The sequence below is a fragment of the Phyllobates terribilis genome, unplaced genomic scaffold, assembly GCF_046119375.1.
Source record: "Phyllobates terribilis strain yellow unplaced genomic scaffold, ASM4611937v1 Scaffold_1__5_contigs__length_1240528914, whole genome shotgun sequence".
In the NCBI taxonomy this organism is placed as follows: domain Eukaryota; kingdom Metazoa; phylum Chordata; class Amphibia; order Anura; family Dendrobatidae; genus Phyllobates; species Phyllobates terribilis.
In genome coordinates this window covers 974,560,046-974,575,129 of record NW_027362761.1, presented here as the reverse complement: position 1 = coordinate 974,575,129, position 15,084 = coordinate 974,560,046, and the positions used below count along the sequence as shown (strand labels likewise).

Sequence of the window (15,084 nt, the reverse complement as noted above, 5' to 3'; positions counted from 1 at the left end):
ATGCTGTTCTCTGTGTACTAAAGGTCACAAGTTAGCTTTATCCTGTGGATCCATTAGAATGATTCCAAATAATGTAATATTTAATAATTTGGGCTAGTAAAGGAATGGGCGAAATACGCATTAACATTCGCACACTAAGTTTACCTGGTATGGATCTGAAATTCGTAGCTTTGTCAATTTACGCTGTAAAAATTTTGCATAGCCTGTGCATGACATTTCTTAAAATCTTATGCACAATCCTGGTCCTGTGAAAGCAGATTTTCCTGCAATTGGATACACGATGGAAAATCCCTTATATTTTCACTACATGGAACATATCCTAACAGAGTCAGAGATATAGATTGTTTTTTTTTTTTTTTTAGACCTCAGTCAGATGTCCGTGATTTTTATTATCTGTAAAATCACGGATCATTGTTCATCAGTGTTATGGATGAGATTTTCATCACTGTGTCGGTTTTTACCATCAGTGATTTTCACTGATTAAAAAATAAAGTTTGCAAAGTTTTCTCCTATACTTTACAGCGTTAATCATGTACAGTGCACAGGTTGCCCACTAATGCCATCCGTGTGCTGTCTGTGATTTTTATAGACTTGTATGATAATTTTGATCCGTGACTCGGCTCAAAAACAGGCATGTCTTTGTGATTTTTTACGGACACATGGTTCTAATAAAAACACGGACATTTGAACAGCCCTATAGACTATAATGGGTAAGTGCTCTATCTTTGAAAAACACAGAGAGAACACGAAAGTGGTTTACAGAAGTCTGAATGAAGCATTAGTCTCCCAAGGGGACTTGAGCCTGCTGTCTCTTGATTGCTACTAGTGTATTGTAATTTTAGGAATCTCCTATTAAGCCTGCCATGACCCTGGCTGGCATGAGATTACATTGGCACCTCATGATTATATTGTGGGTGCAGAGGGGGCCCCCTTTTTTGTCTAACAGCTTAGATGCTAAAGTTGCTTAAGCGTTACATTGCTATGACAAGAGCTAAATCTGATTTACCAGCGGTGTAATACAGCCGGCACCCGCTCTGTATGGAGCGGGCTTGTCTCCTGAGACAGCGCCATACACACAAATGCAGATAGGCTGATTGTTTATAACCTTTTGTGGGAATGAGTTAATAAAAGTAACTGTCCAGACATCTCCGATGTTCCTAACCACTAATATAGCAATATGCTTGGGCTTTCTGTAATCCAATCATGTCTTTTATGTTGCCCGCAATTGCAGTATTTGAAAAATTAATTTTAATCCTGCAGCGTCTTATATGCTAATTGATTGATAACCTATATACAGTGGCATCTAAAAGTTTGGGCACCCCTGGTCAAAATTATTGTTATTATGAACAGTTAGAGGTTGTCCACTACTATAGAGAATGCCCCCGTCGATTTAAAAGGTGGAAATGAGACTTTTTGTAAATACCTCCCGTGGTCATCCTTGCCTGTTTGCGGCGCTATCGCTGACCGCTCACCAGGCATCACGTGACCTAGCTGCAGCCGGCTCTGATATCCGCTGATGTCACATCAAGTTCCGACTGCAGCGGGGTGTGACCCTGCTGATTGATGGACTGTGGGCGGGGTTTCACCGCACGTCACAGCCCAGCATCCACTGCGCGCATTCCCTCTCCTCTGCATACATTGGGAAAGCGCGGGCTGGATTTATTCAAGTTTAATCAAGTGACAGGTGAGTATAAACAATCCTATATGTCATATAAAGCTATGCTGGAATACCTCATATATCACTGCAACTATAAACACTATGTCTGAAGAGACATCATATATCCAACCAACTAGACCAATAGATACCTGAGTGTGGAGAAATCCAAAAGATGAAGTTATTGTGCTTTAGTCCATGTCCCCTCACCCTGACGCGTGTTTCGCAACCAGATTTTTCCAGGGGCTTGTCAAGGTGAGGAGCGTCAATGTCATTGATGATCTAGCCCTTTTACATTTCACTTATTGGCTGTTGCAATATTTAAATATCATGACGCCCCTCACCCTGACAAACCCCCGGCAGACGCTGGCGGCAAAACGCGCGTCGGGATGAGGGGACGTGGACTAAAGCACAACCACTTTATCTTTTGGATTTTCTCCACACTCGGGTATCTGTTGGTCTAGTTGGCTGAATATATTATGTCTCTTTAGACAGAGTGTTTATAGTTGCCGTGATACACTGTGTTCCAAATTATTATGCAAATAATATTTTCTCAGATTTTCCCAAATTACCTATATGAATTGCAGTCATTGTAATTTTCCAGTCAAATAACTATTAGAGTACAATTGAAAGGTTTTTGTACAAACTGCCTATGATAACAGTATATTTTTAAAAAAATAAAAAACTCAAACTGCACTCAAAATGCATGTTCCAAATTATTATGCACAGCAGAGCTTTCAACCTTTTCATTTTAATAAAGAACAAAAAAATGGTCATTTTTGAAATTATTAGCATTAGCAATGCCCCGTCTCATGCTTCACATAACACATCTGCATCTCTGGCTGCTCTGGGCATAAAAGGGGGCAAACTTATGGTGTGGCACCCATGCTCCCCTGACCTCAACCCCATTGAGAACCTCTGGAGCATCATCAAAAGGAGTGTCTATGATGGCGGGAGGCAGTTCACATCTAAGCAACAGCTCTGGGAGGGTATTCTGTCCTCATGCAAAACAATTGAAGCAGAAACCATCCAAAACCTGACAAATTCAATGGACGAGAGCGTTCAGAAGCTCCTTTCGAACAAGGGGTCCTATGTGCAAATGTAACATCACCTAGTGTGATGAACCTGTAGCCGCCATCTTGGTAATGATAAATCATATCCAGGGATGGCCACACTTCAGCAGCCCCCACCCTTGGGACCTTCTGTTAAAACGTCAACTAGATAGTTTCCCCCCATCCAGGCTCCTGTAAGATAAGAAGCCTACTTAACACTTGAATGCTAGGAGCTTCAAAGACTTCGAGAGGAAACACAGCCAGCAGGGGGGGGTGCTTCGTCTATCTGTACCTGACCATTTGTCCCATAGGACTAGTTTCTTTGTCTGTCACAAGCATGGAGGCATAAGATATAGAAACATGAATAGTACACGCATGTTGCGTGGGATGGGCCAATAAAAAAATATCACGGCGTCCCGGAGCCATTGCGCACACAAGCCTCCGCGGTAGACGTTTGTACGTGCTCTGGAAGCCAAGATATAGCGCGGAGCCATTCCTGAGGACCGTATGGTATCATAATTGATATCAAAAGGTCGGTTACGGCGGCCCGAATCCATGGGAACCCCTGGGGGTATCATGAGACCATCCCAGAAGAAGTTATTGGGTTCCATAGAATTTGGGCTTCTGATCGAAGTTAGACCTGAGGGTGGAGACTGAGCCAGCTGACCTCACCAGCAGTGGGCGGGACGGGGCAGGTAAGATAGCAGGACAGACAAGAGACAAGTCAGTTTTTGACCCAAGAGTGGTGTGCTGAACATCTGAGCACCAGCTGAGGCCACCAAGGGGAGGAGCAGTTTGACCATGCGGTGGTAGGCCTCAGCCTGTAACAAAGAACCGTGCCTGCGACCGCAGAATCCTCTCCCTGCGTCACAAGAAAATCAAGAAACCGGTAACTGATATGCTGTGGTGATTCTGTGTGTTGTATTCCATTGTTGTATAGTTTAGCCTGACCTTATACCTGTGTATATTTAGTTGTATATCGTGTATCTAGTGTATTATTATAATCAATTACCTCAAGTAATTGTGGGCCTGCCTCTTATTCTGCATAACGAACGCACGTCCGTGTGAGCTCGGCTCAAGCCAAAAACGCTACCCAGGGTTGGTTCCTGACCCGATATAGGCCCATTCACGGACTGGGCGTATATCTAAAATAGGGACTGGTGGCAGCATACCAACTGGGGATTGGGGAAGGCTGGTAGTGACGGTCGGAGGTTCAGATATATATATTCCTGGCGCGGCCAAGGAAGATATATATACCGCCCTCACTACAGAGGGCCCCGATACCCAGTAGGTTACAGGACAGTCTCCCTGGCGACCGCTTATCCTAGGTGCAGTTCCTTGACTGACCTGAGGCTAAGAGGGCGCTAGCGAGTTGTGCTGTGTAGTGACGTTACGGTTTAGTGACGTTGAAGGGATAACACACTACCGTGTTCCCTGCGCTGGTTGCAGCTTCCTGGCACTACTTTCTCTAGGTGCAGTACCTTGACTGACCTGAGAGGTAAGGGGGCGCCAGAGAGCTGCACCCACCGGCCGGCTTTCATCACATTGGTGGCAGAGCGGTGGGATTGCAGAATAATAGTGTTGTGGGACCCCTACTCCCAGGCACTAAAGACTGCCAGTGGTAACTTCCACTGCTGGAGTCTTAAGGTCAGCCCAACGTTAGACGGTCAGGCTAAAAGTATAACAAGGTGTGTGCAAACTCAGGGTTGCAGCGGTGTCGGTTACCAAGATGGCAGACGGCACCAGGAGCAAGACCCTGCAGGAGGCTAATGCTACGGTCCGTGTGGCAGGAGGGGAGGACATTGTTACTCATGGCGAGGAGGAGTCCAGCCCGGGCACCTCAGGGAGCCAGTCCCCAGTATACGGTCCCGCAGTGGGCTGCCCACCACCTACCCAGCCCAGCCTGTCCAGATCACAAGCCCTTTTACAAGCGGCTATGGCAAGTCTCCAGTCTCATGGCGATGCCGTCTACAAAACCCTCCTGGCAGCATCAGAGAAGGCAGCGGAGGAGGAGCGCGAGGCTGCAGAGCGCCGGGAGGCTGCGGAGCGTGAAGCTGCAGAGCGCCGGGAGGCTGCGGAGCGTGCAGAGCGAGCTGCGGAGCGCCAGCACCAACTGGACCTGGCCCAGCGGGGGCTTCCGCTAGAGCAACCAACCCATCAGGAGACCAAGTCGTCCAAAGTCCGAGCTGAGGACTTCCCTCTACTGGAGAAGGATGGGGACCTGGACTCCTTTCTGGTGGCATTTGAACGGACCTGTCTTCAGCACCATCTGGCCCAGGATCAGTGGGCCAGATACCTGACCCCCCGTTTGAGGGGTAAGTCCCTGGATGCCTTGGGGGACTTACCTGCCGGGGAGGTACAGAACTACGACTGCATCAAGCGGGCCCTGATCCGGCAGTACAACCTCACTCCCGAGTCGTACCGCCAGAAGTTCCGGAGCCTGCTGCGTGGCCCCAAGGACACCTGGACCGATCATATGCGGGCGCTGTTGAGAGCCGCAGAGCACTGGACCTCGGGTCTAGCGCTTACTACCCGCCAGGAGGTCCAGGAACTGTTCGTCACGGAGCAGTTCTTGTGGAACTGCCCAGAGGACCTCCGACAGTTCCTCCGTGACCGAAAACCAACAGGGGCTTCTGCTACAGCCGCCCTGGCAGACGAGTATGCCAATAACAGGGCGCCTGAGCTGAAGAAGTCTGCCAGCAGCACCTGGAGAGGGGGTAAGCCCAGTCATGCCCCTGTTTCCCCGGCCCCTAGAACACAAGGGGTGTATCCCCCTGTTGCCCTCTCCAGGCAAGGACCAGACGTAAGACGTTGTCATCTATGCAACAAACCAGGACACTTTAGGGCTGAGTGTCCCCAGCGCCAAAAGACCCCATCCCATTCCCAGAGAGCGCCCAATGTTTTGTGTGTGGGAGGGGGTGGTGGTAGGTCCCTGGACAACATCCAACCCGTCACCATAGGCCGTTCTGCGGTCATGGGACTGCGGGACACGGGCGCTGAACGAACACTGGTACGGCCTGAGGTGGTGTCCCCCCAGGACTTGGTACCAGGAAAGACTCTTTCCGTCTCCGGGGTTGGAGGCGTGGAGCCGGCACTTCCCGTTGCCATGGTGTATTTGGACTGGGGTGCCGGAAGGGGGATGCGGGAGGTGGGAGTAACGCCAAATATTCCCGCAAATGTTTTATTAGGGACCGACTTGGGGCGTCTAGTATCGCAGTATGTACCCTCTGAACCCCCAAGTTCGGCCCCCCAAGAGTGTATTGATTTGTCTGCTGCTAATGCCAACCATGTTGTATGTAGTGTGTGTCCTGCTGAGGAGGAGGGAGTGAAACCTGAGGGTAACACCTGCACAGACACAACACAAACAGGGTTAGTGAAAGCAGGTGGGGAGTGTGGCGATGCCCGCAGAGGTGCTCAGCCGGCGTGCCGTGACCTCTTGTCCTCCGGTGAGGGAGGGGGCGGGCAGGATTCTGTAGAGGGAAGCTCAGGGATGGAGAGGGGGGCAGCTACCGGCAGTGTAGGGCTCCCAGGGGTATCCAGGCTGCTGAGTATAGGCCCACTGCAGGGGGAGGAACAGGCCATGGGAGGTGGGGGTGTCCCAAGAGAGGAGCCGCCAGGTAAGACCCCAGGGCAGGAGTTCCCCACATCCGAGATGTCCAAAGGCCTAGGAAGCCTGCCTGATCGGGCGGCTTGGTCAGAAACAGAGGGGAAGCAGGCACTACCCACGGTCACAGCGGTCATAGCCGCTGTCACCAGGAGTGGGAGCGCCGGAGCCCAAGGAGCCTTGCAGAGGTCCGACGGCTTCCCCACTTCTGACCAAGTGTCTGCCGGGTCAGACAGCGGCCAGGTGACATGCCCGGAGGGGCTGACGGAGGATGTGGCAGTTTCGTCGATTCTGGCCACATCAAGTCAGGAATTTCAGGCTGCGTTGGAAGCAGACGACAGCCTGAAAGCTCTCAAGGAACAGGCGGCACAGCCTCCCATGGAGTCAGACTGCGAGCGTGTGGTCTGGGACCAGGGACGGCTGTACCGGGTAACGGTCCAGCAGGGTTCACCGGAGGCGTGGCCCAGGGACCGACAGTTAGTGGTACCCTATCCGTTCAGGGCGGAATTGTTGCGGATCGCACACGAGATTCCGATGGCCGGACACCTAGGGATCGCTAAAACCAAGGCCAGGATAGCTCAGCATTTCTACTGGCCTGGGATGGGAGCCGCGGTGGGTGCCTACTGCCGTTCGTGTGACACCTGTCAGAGGGTGGGGAAGGCGGGGCCGCGCCCCAAAGCCCCACTGGTAACTCTGCCAATCATCGAAGAGCCTTTCTCGAGGGTCGCTGTGGATCTTATTGGACCTCTGTCCACTCCCAGCCACTCCGGGAAATGCTTCATACTCACGGTAGTGGACTATGCCACCCGGTACCCGGAAGCGGTAGCTTTGTCCATTCGGGCCGACAAGGTGGCTACCGCCTTACTGGAGATCTTCTCCAGAGTGGGTTTCCCCCAAGAAATGCTCACCGACCGAGGGACCCAGTTCATGTCGCGGCTGATGGAGTCCCTCTGTAAGCAAATGCAGGTGCAACATCTGGTGGCCAGCCCGTATCACCCACAGACTAATGGCCTGTGTGAGCGGTTCAATGGCACCTTAAAGCAGATGCTTAAGATGTTGGTCGACTCCCACGGGAGAGACTGGGAGCGCTACCTCCCACACCTCCTATTTGCTTACCGGGAGGTTCCGCAGGCCTCAACGGGGTTCTCCCCCTTTGAGCTCCTGTACGGGCGACGGGTACGGGGCCCCCTGGCTCTGGTGAAGGAAGCATGGGAAGGGGATTTGGCCACCCCCGAGGTGTCGGTCATCGAGTATGTCGTGCGCCACCGGGACAGGATGATGGCCTTGGCAAAGCTGGTGCAGGACAATATGGCCCAGGCCCAGGCCGACCAGAAGCGGTGGTACGACCAGAATGCTTGTGAGAGGACCTACCAGGTGGGTCAAAAGGTGTGGGTACTGGTCCCCGTACCACAGAACAAGCTTCAGGCAGCCTGGGAAGGTCCCTACTTCGTGCACCAGAAACTCAATGCCGTCACCTATCTGGTCACCCTGGATCACGCCCGTGGAAGGAGGAAGGCCTTCCACGTGAACATGATGAAGGCTCATCATGAGCGGGAAGCGACTGCCCACCCAGTGTGCAACCTTCCCGAGGAAGGAGAGGTAGAAACCCTCCTGGATCTGCTCACCCAAGCCAAGGCGGGTGGGTCCATCGAGGATGTGGGGGTTGGCCACCAGCTCACGGAGGACCAACGGTCCCAGCTGGGGACCACCCTGCACCCCTTCCGGGGGCTGTTCAGCAGCCTGCCCGGAAGGACTGAGATGGCTGTCCACGACGTGGACACTGGCGATCACCCGCCGATCCGGCGTTCAGCATATCGGGTCTCTTTCGAGGTGCAGGGAAACATGCGCCAAGAGATAGACGAGATGCTGAAGCTGGGGGTGATCCAGGCATCCAGCAGCGCGTGGGCCTCGCCTGTAGTCCTCGTACCAAAGAAGGACCGAACTACACGGTTCTGCGTGGACTACCGGGGGCTCAACGCTGTAACGGCCACCGATGCGTTCCCCATACCACGCATCGATGACCTGCTCGATCGGATGGCCGGGGCTAAGTACCTGACCATCATGGATCTGAGCCGGGGGTACTGGCAGATTCCTCTGACCCCCGCGGCAAGGGAACGCTCTGCCTTTATCACCCCTTTTGGACTGTACGAGTCCACAGTGATGCCATTCGGCATGAAGAATGCCCCTGCCACTTTTCAGCGGATGGTCAATACGCTGCTTGAGGGACTTGAAGGGTACGCGGCTGCGTACTTGGACGATATTGCAGTCTTCAGTCCCACTTGGGAGGATCACCTAGAGCACCTGCGGCAGGTGCTCGGTCGGATCCACCGGGCAGGCTTGACCATCAAGCCGGAAAAGTGCCAGCTGGGCATGAGTGAGGTCCTCTACCTGGGTCACCGGGTAGGCGGGGGGGTTCTGAAGCCAGAACCGGGGAAAGTGGATGCCATCGCATCCTGGCCCACTCCTAGGACCAAAAAGCAGGTGATGTCCTTCTTGGGGACCGCCGGGTACTATAGGAGGTTCGTCCCACACTATAGCACCCTGGCCAAGCCCCTGACGGACCTCACCAAGAAGAAGCTGCCCGTCGCAGTCGACTGGACAGTCGCCTGCGAGACAGCTTTCGGGGCACTCAAGGCCGCCCTAAGTAGCTCCCCTGTACTGCAAGCTGCCGACTTCGACCGGCCGTTTGTGGTACAGACCGACGCCAGTGACTTTGGCCTCGGTGCTGTGCTAAGTCAGGTCAACACGACAGGCCAGGAACATCCTGTCTTGTACCTGAGCAGGAAGCTACTGCCCCGGGAGGTGGCTTACTCCACGGTGGAAAAAGAATGCCTGGCAATTGTATGGGCCCTGCAGCGTCTGCAGCCCTACTTGTACGGGAGCCATTTCACCGTGGAGACGGACCACAACCCCCTCAGCTGGTTACACACGGTCTCTGGGTCGAATGGCAGGTTGCTACGCTGGAGCCTCGCTCTCCAGCAGTACCACTTCTCCATTCGCCACAGAAGAGGCCGTGACCACGGTAACGCTGACGGGTTATCCCGGCAAGGGGAGGGTGCAGAAGGACGCACGGGGGAACACAGGAATGTGCTACCCCCTCGCGCCCTCGTATAGGGGGAGGTGTGATGAACCTGTAGCCGCCATCTTGGTAATGATAAATCATATCCAGGGATGGCCACACTTCAGCAGCCCCCACCCTTGGGACCTTCTGTTAAAACGTCAACTAGATAGTTTCCCCCCATCCAGGCTCCTGTAAGATAAGAAGCCTACTTAACACTTGAATGCTAGGAGCTTCAAAGACTTCGAGAGGAAACACAGCCAGCAGGGGGGGGTGCTTCGTCTATCTGTACCTGACCATTTGTCCCATAGGACTAGTTTCTTTGTCTGTCACAAGCATGGAGGCATAAGATATAGAAACATGAATAGTACACGCATGTTGCGTGGGATGGGCCAATAAAAAAATATCACGGCGTCCCGGAGCCATTGCGCACACAAGCCTCCGCGGTAGACGTTTGTACGTGCTCTGGAAGCCAAGATATAGCGCGGAGCCATTCCTGAGGACCGTATGGTATCATAATTGATATCAAAAGGTCGGTTACGGCGGCCCGAATCCATGGGAACCCCTGGGGGTATCATGAGACCATCCCAGAAGAAGTTATTGGGTTCCATAGAATTTGGGCTTCTGATCGAAGTTAGACCTGAGGGTGGAGACTGAGCCAGCTGACCTCACCAGCAGTGGGCGGGACGGGGCAGGTAAGATAGCAGGACAGACAAGAGACAAGTCAGTTTTTGACCCAAGAGTGGTGTGCTGAACATCTGAGCACCAGCTGAGGCCACCAAGGGGAGGAGCAGTTTGACCATGCGGTGGTAGGCCTCAGCCTGTAACAAAGAACCGTGCCTGCGACCGCAGAATCCTCTCCCTGCGTCACAAGAAAATCAAGAAACCGGTAACTGATATGCTGTGGTGATTCTGTGTGTTGTATTCCATTGTTGTATAGTTTAGCCTGACCTTATACCTGTGTATATTTAGTTGTATATCGTGTATCTAGTGTATTATTATAATCAATTACCTCAAGTAATTGTGGGCCTGCCTCTTATTCTGCATAACGAACGCACGTCCGTGTGAGCTCGGCTCAAGCCAAAAACGCTACCCAGGGTTGGTTCCTGACCCGATATAGGCCCATTCACGGACTGGGCGTATATCTAAAATAGGGACTGGTGGCAGCATACCAACTGGGGATTGGGGAAGGCTGGTAGTGACGGTCGGAGGTTCAGATATATATATTCCTGGCGCGGCCAAGGAAGATATATATACCGCCCTCACTACAGAGGGCCCCGATACCCAGTAGGTTACAGGACAGTCTCCCTGGCGACCGCTTATCCTAGGTGCAGTTCCTTGACTGACCTGAGGCTAAGAGGGCGCTAGCGAGTTGTGCTGTGTAGTGACGTTACGGTTTAGTGACGTTGAAGGGATAACACACTACCGTGTTCCCTGCGCTGGTTGCAGCTTCCTGGCACTACTTTCTCTAGGTGCAGTACCTTGACTGACCTGAGAGGTAAGGGGGCGCCAGAGAGCTGCACCCACCGGCCGGCTTTCATCACACCTAGAATAAAGTTTTGAGCTGAAAACTGTTTGATTTCAGTTTGTAATAACCTGCTAATGCTTCTAATTTCAAAAATGACCATTTTTTTGTTCTTTATTAATATGAAAAGGTTGAAAACTCTGCTGTGCATAATAATTTGGAACATGCATTTTGAGTGCAGTTTGATTTTTTTTTTTTTTTTTTTAAATATACTGTTATCATAGGCAGTTTGTACAAAAACCTTTCAATTGTACTCTAATAGTTATTTGACTGGAAAATTACAATGACTACAATTCATATAGGTAATTTGGGAAAATCTGAGAAAATATTATTTGCATAATAATTTGGAACACAGTGTATATGAGGATTGATGGATCGCTTTGTGGCTAAGTTGCATACTTGAGCTGAGTTTTGTGATGGTTTATGTCATTTGAAGTGCCTCTAGAAATTTTGGGGACATTTTGTGGTTAATAGGTACTAACCATACGGGGTGCCCAAACTTTTGCATCGGCTCATTTTTCCTTTTTGTAATTTTTAAAATGTAAATGAAAATATATATTTTTTTGTGTAAAATGCAAAGGAAATGGGTCATCATTAACTTAAGGCCTTTTAAAGATCATTTCATCTTCAACTTGCTTAACTGTTCACAATAACAGTAATTTTGACCAGGTGTGTCCAAACTTTTACATACCACTGTAACTGTCCTATCATAATTGGGAGTTTACTGTATGCAGGCTGTCAGTCAGGCCCAGGGACGTGTGATTAGGAGATGGGGAAGACATGTTCTGCTGCACTAGTCCTGCTTCATTAGCATATGTAATGATAAAAGTTTTTCAATCACATAAATCACATAAAACAACTTATCAGGTTAAAGAAATCCCAAGCATACAGCTTTCTCAGTGATTAAGAGCAGTCAGGGGACCTGACGTTCTCTTTAATATAGTGACTTAGTGATGGATGCTCAGATGAATGGTCGACAATGTTAGGAACTTTGCCAGGTGAGTTCTTTTGGCATACACCGGACTGATAGTTGTTGGCATACTGTTTTTCAACTCTATGGTATTGCAAAACACTAGCCAGACTATCCTATTCCATGCAAAGTCATAAAGTAGAAAAACTATATACTGCAGGATATGTTTTTGTTTTTATTGCTATGGGTCTCTATAAGTTGAAGTCTTCCCTTAAAGGAAAATATTTGGTAATTCTCCCAAAGCTTTTATTGAATGAAGGCAAAAATGAAGTCTGAACAGGGCCTTTGAGTGTATTCACACATAGCGGTTGAGGTATGTTTTAAAACCTTATCATATCCAGATCTGGAAAATTACATATGGTTTTGCCAAAGTTTTGTGATATGGTATTTGGCTACACAGATTTTACATGGGAAAAATGCTTATTTTACATATTTCACCTGTATAAGCTGCTGCAGATCATTGTTTTACTTTAACACATGCGGTCTGATGTAGGTCTTGCTGGTACAACCTCATTTATGGGTAGGCTTGGTCTTCACACCTCTATGATGTCTGGTAAGTGCAAACCTTTGGTGAATTTCCCTACAAGCGCAGGCTGGATGCTGTTGGGTGTGATGATTGACAGCTGTAGTATGACCAAGTTTTGTACTCTCGATGTCCTAGTTGTCACAGAACGTCCCCATTAATTACTGACATCAGGTCTTCTGCAGCGGTGAGCTTCCTCATACCCGAGGAGTCAGGTGTGCATAGGCAGCATTGCTCAGCATTATTCTTTAGTGCCTTCTTAGTTTTCTGGTGTCAGGTTGCGCCTCCTGGTTTCATGTTGCTCATTCTAATGAGATTATTGTGGAGAAAATGCATGATTTCACACAGGAATGAAGGAGGTCTGGACTGTGGGGAAAGATTCTTGTGGCGCCAAGCAGATAACCTTTCATATGTATTAATCAAGGCATGATGGCTGCTGCCTATTCTTACACTTTCAGGTTAGCGATATTGTAGGTTTAACCTTATAAGTGCATAAAAGTGCATTAGGAACGCTTGTTTCCTGATAATTGTGGCGCCCCTGAGGGTTCAGTCGCCACAGGGGTACTGCACCTCAGATTGAGGTGTGGTATCTCCTCTTCCAGGTAAGGATGGAGCATCACTCAGGACCCCACTTCACCACTCCTGTCCTGCAGGGGGCCTAAATGCACCAGGGTGCTGCCCCTGTCTGGGATAGAGGAGATGGGGGGAACCAAAGATAGGGGGAACCATGTAGTGGGTGAGGGTGGAGGACACACTTTTAGGAAGCACTTATTGATTGATATATAATATACAGCCATCTTAAGTTCAAGGTCTTTTGACTGTGGTCTTCTGTCAGGGTCCAGCAAGTGTCTGCAGCTGGCTGAAGATACACAGTCCTCGTACTCTGGCCTTGAGACGAGGAGCGGGTCAGAGTTAACCACAGTCTCTACCCGGTCAAGGTCCTGTCCTAAGAAGGCCTTGGAGGGGAGCAGAGGAGATAGGCTCCACAGGCAAAAGGATCCCAGGGGAGCGGAGTCGCCACCTGTACTCTTTATTCTGGCCTAGCCAGAGGGATTCCTGCTGCAAGAGGGGTGACCGGCCCCCGATATCTGACTTTGTCACTTCACGTCTCAGTCAGAAAAGCCCGGAGGCTTAGTGGATCCCAGGGGGATACGGACGGAGCGGAGTCGCTACCTGTATCTCTTAAACTGCGTTTATCCAGTTAGAGCCGGCCTTACACCAGGTTCATTCCACATATAGTCAGGAGAAGGCTCAGTGGGAGAACTTACCAAGGAGAGGAACACACACCAGCGGGGTCTCGACAGGTGCTCCTGATCTACCTGGAAAGTGTTGAACCCCCTTCCCGGTGGCCGCAGTACGCCTTGTGTAGCAGAGAGAAGCTTTGCGGCTGAAAGTTCATCTGAAAGTGAGAATAGACCCGGATGACTTCATTCACCGCCTCCGCTTGTTTATTCCTGCGCGGCACTGCACCCACCATACTTCCACATAGTCCTCCTAAACACTGCCCTGAGACCTACTCCGCCTGTGAGGAGTAGCACCAACCGAGCTGCCCAAAACACCGGCCTCAGAGGACTGTTGCAGCGCTGGTGGCCTTCAACGGAAACCACAGGTGGCGTAGTCGAACAACAACCACTCAACAAGTAGCCCATTATTTTAATGTGACAGCCCTGGGTCATGGCCACGACTGCATCCCCCTCAACACCTGCACTGACCCGGCTCCGAGTAACCCCCACATCCCAGGGAGGGCTAGACGTCACATAATCATACAGTGTAAAAAGGCTCACAGTGAAATAATCTTTAAGGGAATATTCCCATCTCCAAGATCCTATTCCAATATGTAGTAGGTGTCTTAATAATAATATTAGCAAATACCGCCAATTAGAAATGTATAGTTTTTCTGATTCGCTATGTCTCTTTCCTCATGTGCAGGCATTGCAGGACCTTACGTATCCATGGTTACGACCACTGATATAGTGACAGTTAGTTAGCTAGTGGCTAGTGATCGTAACCATGGATACCTAAGGTCCTGTAATGCCTGCACATGAGGAAAGACATAGCAAATCAGAAAAACTATACTACATTTCTAATTGGAGGTATTTGCTAATATTATTATTACACCTACTACATATTGGGATAAGATCTTGGAGGTGGGAATACCCCTTTAAGTTTCCTTGAATATTCATAGTTCTTGGCAGCGCATAGTCCTGGATAAACAGGTTATGTGCTGCTGAGTACAAAGACAGCCTATGTGCACTAAACTAGTATTACTGATTGTTCAGTGTGCATCATAAGCGTGGTCGACCCGTATATACATGCTATTAATGACCGCTGATCAGAAAACGTAACCGATAAACAGTCATTGAACGCTGCAAATTGTCTAATGTCAGCAGCCCTAAGACTTACATTGTAGGAATTTTCGTCAGTTGTCATCTGTTAATGGAAACATGAGTGAAAAAATCTACAAATGACTTTGGGTTGGACAAAAGATTCCACTGAAATCATTCAGTCCCATGTCATAAGTAAATAGAAAGATAAAATGATGTGAACATCCACTGCAATGTTAATTGTAGACAGCACGCGTACTGCACTCTGATACCATCCGTGTGGTGTCTGTGATTTTCACAGACCCTTAGGCTAAGTGCCCAAGATGCACAAATGCTGCTGATTTTTTCTGCATCTACATGCGGATTTTACATGC

At 49.9% G+C, this 15,084-nt stretch overlaps 1 protein-coding gene across 1 annotated transcript in view; it reads left to right on the top strand.

The window, feature by feature from the left end:
- STOX2 (storkhead box 2) overlaps nucleotides 1-15,084 on the top strand; it is a 288,464-nt gene that overhangs the window by 38,569 nt on the left and 234,811 nt on the right. The gene's annotated exons all lie outside the window — the stretch shown is intronic.